Source organism: Jaculus jaculus, chromosome 4 (assembly GCF_020740685.1).
Source record: "Jaculus jaculus isolate mJacJac1 chromosome 4, mJacJac1.mat.Y.cur, whole genome shotgun sequence".
NCBI lineage: Eukaryota > Metazoa > Chordata > Mammalia > Rodentia > Dipodidae > Jaculus > Jaculus jaculus.
Genome location: NC_059105.1, coordinates 15,658,943 through 15,668,217, shown reverse-complemented (window position 1 = coordinate 15,668,217; position 9,275 = coordinate 15,658,943).

The window sequence follows — 9,275 nt, the reverse complement described above, 5'->3', positions numbered from 1 at the left end:
GCTCTGCAGTGGATAAATAAAAACCTCTTTGTCGATTACAGAGCCACAGACAAGGCCATGGCCTATGTGAGGCAGCCTACACAGACGGTTCGATTCTTCTGGAACTGAAAACAAGGAAATGGAGAAACTCCCCCACTACGCTGCATAACTTCATTCCAGGGGCTGCTAAATTATTCCCTGCTACGACCTCAGCTGTGAGAGCCCTGTGAAACATGCTATAGTTAAAAATAAAACTCGAGCCCCAAGCCTAGATGTTTGTTAAACACACACACACACAATGTGTTAGGTTGTCAAAAAGTTAATCTCCCCCTCTCTTCTCCCTGGGGGGGAAAAAAAAAAAAAACCTAAAGCAGTAATTTTCAAGCTAGCTTTTCATGATTACTTGGCCTGCCCTGTCAAACAGCCTAATTTGAATGAGAGATATAAGCAATCCCTCCAGGCAGCTTGGGAACGTGGTTTGGGAAAAAGCCTCAGGTGATCCACCCAAAGCCCTGGTCCCCAGAAAGCCTGTCAAATCTCTCTCCCTGGGCAATGTCTAGAGCTTTGCAAAAGATCATGGCATGTCTGAGTTTGCACCAATGACCAAAACACTGCTCTCCCTTCCCCATGACCATCCTTACCTGGGTTTCCCAGTCCCCCAGGCTAGGGTCAGGGTTCTAGGTCTGTTGTCTCCAGACAGGCGTACCTAGCTTATCTGAGACTCAGTTGCTCTGATTTGTTTGAGGCAAGGAGACTGTGAAATGCTGATGTGGCGGGATAGTAAGGACATGGAGGGAGTCATCAGGATTAACACATGAAAGAGGCAGAGGACAGAAACGCTTCCTCACCTGGGCTGCAGGCAATCAACAAAGCATGCGCAAGGAAAGCCAGCCCATAGCACACTGCTGGAGAAGACAGGTGCTATGAACATGACCTCTAAAGGGTCATGGCACTCAAGGCCAGCACCCTGGAGGCAAACCCAACAGACTGGCCTTTTGTGTGAGAGAGAGGGAGAATTGACACTCCGGGCCTCCAGCCACTGCAGTTGAACTCCAGACGCGTGCGCCCCTCCTGCACGTGTGCCACCTCACATGCTTGTGTCACTTCATGTGTCTGGCTTATGTGGGACCTGGAGAATTGAACATGAGGCCTTGGGCTTCACAGGGAAGCACCTTAACTGCTAAGCTATCTCTCCAGCCTGCCCAGCATGACTGAATGAATGTATTTTTCCCAGCTGACTAGCCCACTCAAGAGTGCCCCTCTCTCTCTCTCTCTCTCTCTCTCTCTCTCTCTCTCTCTCTCTCTCTCTCTTTAAAAAGAAAGAAACAACAGCTTGAGGTCATGACTAGCTCAAAGGCATGCCTTGCCTTCCAAAGAATGTGCCTACCTCCCTCTTCTTTCTAAATATTAATATCCCAAATCTGATGTTTGCCAACGAATGAGGATGGGAGAAAGATAACCTTTTAGCCAGTTTCAGTTAAAGACTGAGGCCCAAAGAGAACCAGGAGATGCCAGCCCACATGCCACCTCACCCTGGCATAAGAATGGAACTTTTGACAGGAATGGAACTCATGCCTGATCAAGACTGGTCTACAGCTACCCCTGCTGCCCACAGTCTGGCGCACTACCTGGGCTGGCGCAGGCAGGCTGGCTCAGGTGGGCTGGCCCTGGGGTCTGCCCTCCAAATCCATGAACCAACCAATCAGGTCTTGCCCTTGCATATCTGAATCTGATGCTACAAAGGCTGTGGCCTTCCCATGCCTCCCTCTCTCTTTACATGGCACTCAGTGCGTATGTGTGTCTCTCTGGATTCCTTCTCATTTCTGCCTGGATACACATGACTCTGGGCGGGGGCGGGAGAACATAACATTGTTTCTGCATCTGCATTTCTCTGCTTTGTAGTTTAAAATAATTTGCACGTCAATTGCTTGTATGATTTCGCCCTGGTCTCAAAATCTGCCATGTGTTTCCTTCCCTTACGCTCCACTTCCACCATGCTGGGTGCTCTCACCTGCTCTACGCTTTCTACCTGGGCGATTACTCTAAGCTTGGGCTACTATGGGTACAAACACTCTTTACAATTCTTTCCTCATCCGAAGATTTTCTCTCCGCTATTCTTCCGTAACTCACCACCATTTTCCCTTTTCGCTTTCTTCCATAGGGAAACCCAGAGTGGACGCTAGGAGTGTTCTTTCTAAATCTCCTCACACGAGTTCCTGAGTTCTATCCTCCACGTGCTTGCAGCTTTACCCTCATCGTTCTTTAAAGGCCCCAGTTTATACGTGCTTGCAGCTTACTCCAGTCTCTCTTTAAAGGCCTCAATTTCTCCTAAGTTTATAGGCTTGCAGCTTTATTCTCGTCTCTTTAAAGGCCTGTTTCTCTTAAATTCCAGTCTCTCCACAACTTGTGATTTCTCCCTAAACTTAATAATTCATTGTTTATCTTTCTTGTGTCTGCCTTTATTAATTCTTTATTAAAGGTAGGAAAGAACCCAACACTTGGGGTTCATAAATTCTGGGGGACCCATCCTGAACCCAAAATTCCTGCATCACTGGGACTCCACTTGCCGCATTGCTTCTCACATTGGGCCACCATCCTGCTGTAAAAACCACTCTAGCATTCCCAGTTCCCAGATTGCAGATCCTCTTAAGTGTTGGACAGACACCAAGCCTGTCATTTCTATTACTATAGAAGCCAGCGCCATGGACTTCTGGGTAACAAAGAATTGTCTGTAAATCATCCTTCCTAATCCTTCTCTAAGGCCTCTGCTTGACTTAAGTAGACAATGTTCTTGTTCTAAAGGAGCCTGGTTTGAACCCATTTAGTTAATGTTTCTCTTCATAAGCATCCTAATTCCTTGATGCCTATCCTAGAGCTAATCTTCTCATCATTGTCGCATATGTCACCCATATAGAGACAGAGCTCAGGGTTCTAGGGAAGCTGGCAAGACGCACAGTGAAGGTTGTAGCTCTTGAGCAAACCAGCTGAGGTGTAGGATTCATTCCTGATCTTTCTAGTCCAAAAGCTGCACACTGGTTTTCTTTAACTTACTTTTATTATTTATTTGTACAAATCTCTCTCTCTGTGTGTGTGTGTGTGTGTGTGTGTGTGTGTGTGTGTGTGTGTGTGTTCATGTGTGATTGCAGGTATGTGTTCACCACAGCACACATGTGGAGGTCAGAGGACAACTTTTGAGTTGGTCCTCAACTGCCCACCTCTTGGAGGAGGGTTCCTCTCTCTGGATTCTTGCTCTGCTGTTCTTTGCTGTCTGTACCTCCCATGTCACTGTCAGGGACAGCATGCTGAATTACAGAAGGCTCCCACAGCTTCCAGCCTTTCACCTGGGGGGTCCGAGCTGATGAAACTCAGGCACTCCACCTTAAGGGGAGAGCACTTTACCTACTGAGCCATTTCCCTCCACAGCGGTTTTCTTAGGTTCACCAAAGAGCCTGCTGCCATGGAGGTGCCAGGCTTAACCTCCCTCTTCTTGGTCATCTGCATATGTGAAGTAACAAGCACCTAGTCTACCTGGGACCGCTGTGTCCTGTCTCTCCTACTCTTCCCTGACTCTGCTGTGCAAGCTCACTTTTCTTCTGCAAAACCAGTTTCCATTCTAGCTGGTCCCTGTCCATCTCCGCACAACTGTTGGGGTTGAGTTCTACCAGCCCCTGAAAATGTCAGTGTTCAAATTATCAAGAACAAAAAGAAAAAGAAAAAGAAAGAAAGAAACAAGAAGGGTCTGCAAATCAGACAAGCCTGCATTTGAATCCTAAATCAGCTACTTATTAGTGATTCCTTGTTGCTATTCCTTAACCATGGAGTTTCCACAATTAGGGAGGAGAAACAGGAGGGCTTCTGCTTGGGGTGCTCTGGGTGTCACAGGAGCAGAGAGTGACAAGGGCCTCAGAGCCTGCTGTGTCTCCAAGATTTACCTTTTGTCCCTTTTTTCCAGATTTTTCTTTCCTTGACTTTTGAAAATTTATTTTTTATAAAAAGATTGCACATACAGATTCTCTATGCCCCATCCCAATTCTGCTGATGGTCTGTGGGGGAGGGAGGGGGGGCTACTGGTATTCATTGTGGGGACTGAGAGGCCTCAGTCAGTCTCTGTAGGGACGGGGAAAACATGATGTCTCAGGCTAATCCCACCCACCCTGAGGCTCTTAAAATCTTTCCACACCCTCTTCCTCAATGCTGCCTGAGCCTTGGCAGGCAAGATAGGGATCTGATTTAGTGTTGCCTTCTCTGTACACTCTGCATCTCTGTTTTTATGAGGTTCCAGTGACCACAGTGTCTGTCACCGTTTCCCTGGAACTGGCTTGCGAGCTCTCCATGAGAGCAGTATTTGTGTTATCTTTGTCTTTTTAAGGTCAAAAGTCTCTCTGGAATTTATTATCCCACGCTGACTGATGAAGAAGTGAAAGTTCAGAGAAATGAGTTAACTTGCCCAAGTCACAGTCAGGGGCAGATCCAGGCACACACTTCAAAGCCTGTGCTCTTTCCCCAAATCCCTTCCCTCACAGTCTCTTTCAAACACCCCAGACCTCTTCTCACATATGACCTCCCCAGCCTGTACCTTGATCTGCAAGACCCTCCACATTCTGGCCTCTGATGGTCTCTGATCTTCTGCATCACCGCTGAGCTCTGTGACAGCGCTTCTGGCAAGCTGCGCTGCCTGCGCTTCCTTGGGGCGCTTTTGCTGGCCACTGCCCTGAGTGTGCTCTAACTGAGGCTCTGCCATTCCATTCTCAGCCCGCCCCCCAAAAATCCCTAGTGCCTACCACACTCTCAAGAGTTTTGCCTCTTTTCCTCTGCCTTCTTTTAAAAGTGAGAATTTTAATACACAAACATGCTATAACTTGGCCGTATTCCTCTTTCATTTCCCTCTTTTGTTCCCCTCTTCCAGACCCTAATTCCACCGAGAGCACCCTTCTCTTTCCAAGTAGCCCTGCCTCTGTTTTGATGTCTCACTTTTTTCGTGCTCTTTTCCAACTTCTTTGTCGAATTGCTGATGGCTCAATATTGTGCGGGTCTGTGGAGGCAACAGCAGCCACTGTGGGGACATGAAAGCACGAGTCAGTTCATGTCTGCAGGACAGCGCCCCAAAGTGTGCCTCCCCCTCCCGCGGCTGATCGTCTTCCCAGGCTCTCGTCCACAATGTTCCCTGAGTCTGGACAGGTGGAGGGCGCAGCAGCAGTGACAGGTATATCTGGCTTAGTGCTGAGCTCTCAACGGCCTCTTATTTTCAGCGCTCTGAATTTTGAGTCTTCTCAGTATCTGCCATCGCCATAGAGAAGAGTCTCTGGCTGGCAATGAGAACAGCACAACTATTCTTTCCACCCACCCTGCAGTGTCCCCTGAGCCCTGGCAGGTGTCACAGAGCCAGCTTGTCCAGTGCTAAGCCCTGGACTTTCTCATTTTCTCACCTGAACATCAGTCTCGCATCTCCTATGTGGAATTCACCGCAGTCTGCAAAGAGAAGCTTATCTAACTAAAAGTGAGACTAGCCCTAGTCTATGAGCAGAAACAAAACCGTTCAGAGGGTAATTTCACAGGCACAATGTGTACATTCAGCTAAAGAACTGTGGTAACTTGCCCCACCACCGCCTCTGAGCTTCTAAGCCATAGGCTGTTGACACCATTATCAGTATCAGGTATGAATCCCTCTCCACCTAACAGCCTTCAAATCCAATTAGGGAGCAATTGGTAACTCCAATAAGTGGCATGCCACCATTGCACCACTGGGCACATCTTGTCTGGCTGCCCAGTTATATAGATTGCAGGATCCATGGCGGGTTAAGGCTGTGGCAGACTTTTATCCCCCAGAAAGCTGCATAGCACCTTCTAGTGCTACAACAGTTAGCCAGCAGGGAGGAGGCTTATAGCTCAACACCAATGTCCTGCAACTAATGCATGTGATGTCCTTAGCAAACAGGTTTTCACATGGGGTGAGCTACCAAGACCATTGGCAGTAGCTTATATTGTTTTAGAGAACTTACGGGGCCTCCATAACCAACACCTCATTGTGAGGCGGTAGGTGACCCATGCCTGACAGTGGTATTTACCTGCAGCAGCCTATGACTTCTGGGCATAGCATTCTCCACCCAGCAGAGAATTCTGCCCAGACAATATAGCTCTTCCTTGTCTCTCTGTCTTTCTCTCTCTTTCTTGTAAATTATAGCTTTAATTTACTGACTGTGGTGGTTGATTCAGGTCTCCCCCATATACTTAGGTGTTCTGAATGCTAGGTCCCCAGATGATGGCAGTTTGGGAATTCAAGTCTCTTGGAGGCAGTATATTGTTGGGGGTGGGCTTATAAATGTTATAGCCAGCTTCCTCTTGCCAGTGTTTGGCACAATCTCCCATTGCTGTTGTCCACCTGATGTTGGCCAGGAGGTGAGGTGATATCCATACACTGCTCATGCCATTTATCCCCTGCCATCATGGAGCTTCACCTTGAGTCTGTAGGCAAAGTAAACCCCTTTCTTCCCACAAGCTGCTCTTTGTCAGGTGTTTTCTACCTGCAATGTGGACCTGACTGCAACTATAAAATCAGTACCAAGAAGTGGTGTAATTATTGCTGGAAACCTAATGGCGTAGCTTTTGGCCTTTTGGAACTTATTCATGGGAGGAATGTGGATGGATTTGAAATATTAGCTTAAGAGGTGCCTTGCAGTGCTATAAGTACAGCTTGATGGACTATTCTGGTCAGAGTTGAAAGACCTGAATGCATAACAATGGACTGTGAAGTATGGCTTATGAGGGAGAGAAAGAGCTTTGCTTGGACTGAGCTAAAAGCACTTTGTGTGAGAGGCTTACTAAGTTCTGCTTGCCTGCATCCTTTGAATTTGTGCAGGGTTGCACTGCATAGAAATGGACTGGATATGGTATAGAAAGAAAGCTTTGGGCCAAAACTTCTGCCCATTTCACTGTAATTGTTTGAGAGATTGCAACCATTGAGAAAGGGCCTGCTGGCCTGCATTGGGACAACAGAAAGAATGCAGAGTCTTTCGAAGGGACCTGAATGCTAAAGAAGTATCTTCTTCTGCAAAGTCTGCTTTATTCCCCTCTGGATTAACAAATTGGCAGCCCACCTGGTATTGTGGAGTATAACAAGTGCAGGAAAGAAAGCGTCATTGATTTTGCAACACGGTTTTGTATTTTGGAAATGGCCATGGGCAGTGTGAAGCAGGCTTGTTGGATTACCTGCATGGAGACCCAGTGGAGCCATGAGAATGAACTGGGTTACAGTGGAGACCCTTTAGAGATGCCAAGACAATGGGATGGCTGCCAAGGATAGCTGCTGGCACTAGATGAAGTTTTATGGGACTATGAGTAGCCTAGCTGGAGGGGTAGAATTTGAACTCCAGAAACTTGTCACTGGTTAAAATTGACTTTGAGTCTTGTCACTGGTTAGAGTTGTTAGACTTGAAGCTACAGAGTTTTAAGTTTGCCCCCTTTAAATGTTGTATTGGTTGAATATTTCTTTGCTATACCCAATGCCATCTTTTGCAATGTGAATGTTTATTTTGTGTCATTATGGGTTTGGGGTTTGGGTTTTTTGTTGTTGTTGTTTGTTTGTTTGTTTGTATTACAGCTCAGTTGAAAGAACTTGGACTGTTGGGATGTTTGAACATCACTGGAATTGATAAAAACTATGGGGAGTTTTAATGCATTGTATTTCACATCATGTATGGTTATCAGTTTATGGGGGCCAGGGGCAGAATGTGGTGGTTTGACTCAGGTGTTCCACATAAACTTAGGTTTTCTGAATGCTATTTCCCCACATGATAGCAATTTGGGAATTAAAGTAGTGTATTGTTGAGGGGTGGGCCTAGAGGTGTCGTAGCCAGTTTCCCCTTGCCAGTGTTTGGCACACTCTCGTGTTGCTGTTGTCCACCTAATGTTGGCCAGGAGGTGATGTCCACTCTCTGCTCATACCATCGTTTTCCCCTGCTGTCATGGAGCTTCCCCTTGAGTCTATAAGCCAAAATAAACCTTTTTTTCCCACAAGCTGCTCTTGGTCAGGTATCTTCTGCCAGCAATGCAAACATAACTGCAACGTTAACAATTAAGTAGGATTCTATATTACTTATTCATAATGACCTTCTTTTTTTCTTTATTAGTCATGTTTATACTCAGTATATAAACAGCTATGTTGGTTCCATTGTTAGCTTCCTCCCTGTCCTGCCCCCTCCAAAGGGACCCTCCTTGTTGGGAATTATGGGTAGTGAATTGTGGGGGTAGCCATCACTTATGGGTAAAAGGCAATGCCTCTGTGCATAATGTCCAACTTGTGGCTCCAACGATCTTTCCGCCCCCTCTTCCACGAATTTCCCTGAGCCATGTTGGATTCGTTTTAGGTCTACTTCAGTGATGAGGTTTTGGGAGCTTCTTTGTCTCTGGATATCTGGTTTTCTAGGAGTTTGGTGTCTTCTATGTCTATATCCTTCACCCTTGTGTTGGTACCAAGTTCACCAAGAAAGCAGCACTCTTGCTCATTTCCCCAATTACTCTATGGTTTCAGCTGGGGCCCTGGGGAGATGCGATGGGCTGAATCTTTCCTCAGGTCCTGTGTCTGTCTGAAAAAGAGAAGCAGATTATCCAATGGAGAGTGAAATAAGCACCAGATAAATGGGATAGGCATTATTATTTTAGAGAGAATTTAATAGGTGAAGGCCCTCTTGTAGCCTACGATTGGTGGGAGCTTGATATTAGAGAGATTTTTTGGAATTGGTTCTGACTTGTTTCCCAGTTCCATCTATGGGTTCCATTCCACTGAGTGGATCCATTAGCCAATTCAAGAGCAATTGGTTACCCACCATGTTTGTATGCCACTATTGCACTTGTGGGAGCATCACATCAGGTTTTTTGCAGCTGAGTAGCTTAGACCATGAGTTGCTTGGACAGATGTTGGTCATTTTCTCCCAGTTGCTCATGTAACACCTTTTGGCACTAGACAAGCTAACTGTCTGGAGACTGACTCTCTTCCAGATTCCAGCCCAGTCACTCCATGTTCCATACCAACAACATATGGTATCTTCAGAATAGGGTCTTACCATTAACCTTTGTTGGGTCATCAAGTAGTCTGACAGAAGACTGTCTTCTTTCTTTTAGAAAACCTTGTGGGTCTCTCTGATCAACAGCTCATTGTGGGTATTAATTGTATCCTGGTACTGGGAGTTACAGGCCAGCACCTGTGGTGGTTTGATTCAGGTGTCCCCCATAAACCTAGGTGTTCTGAATGCTAGGTTCCCAGCTGATGGATATTTGGGAATTAATGCCTCCTGGAGGGA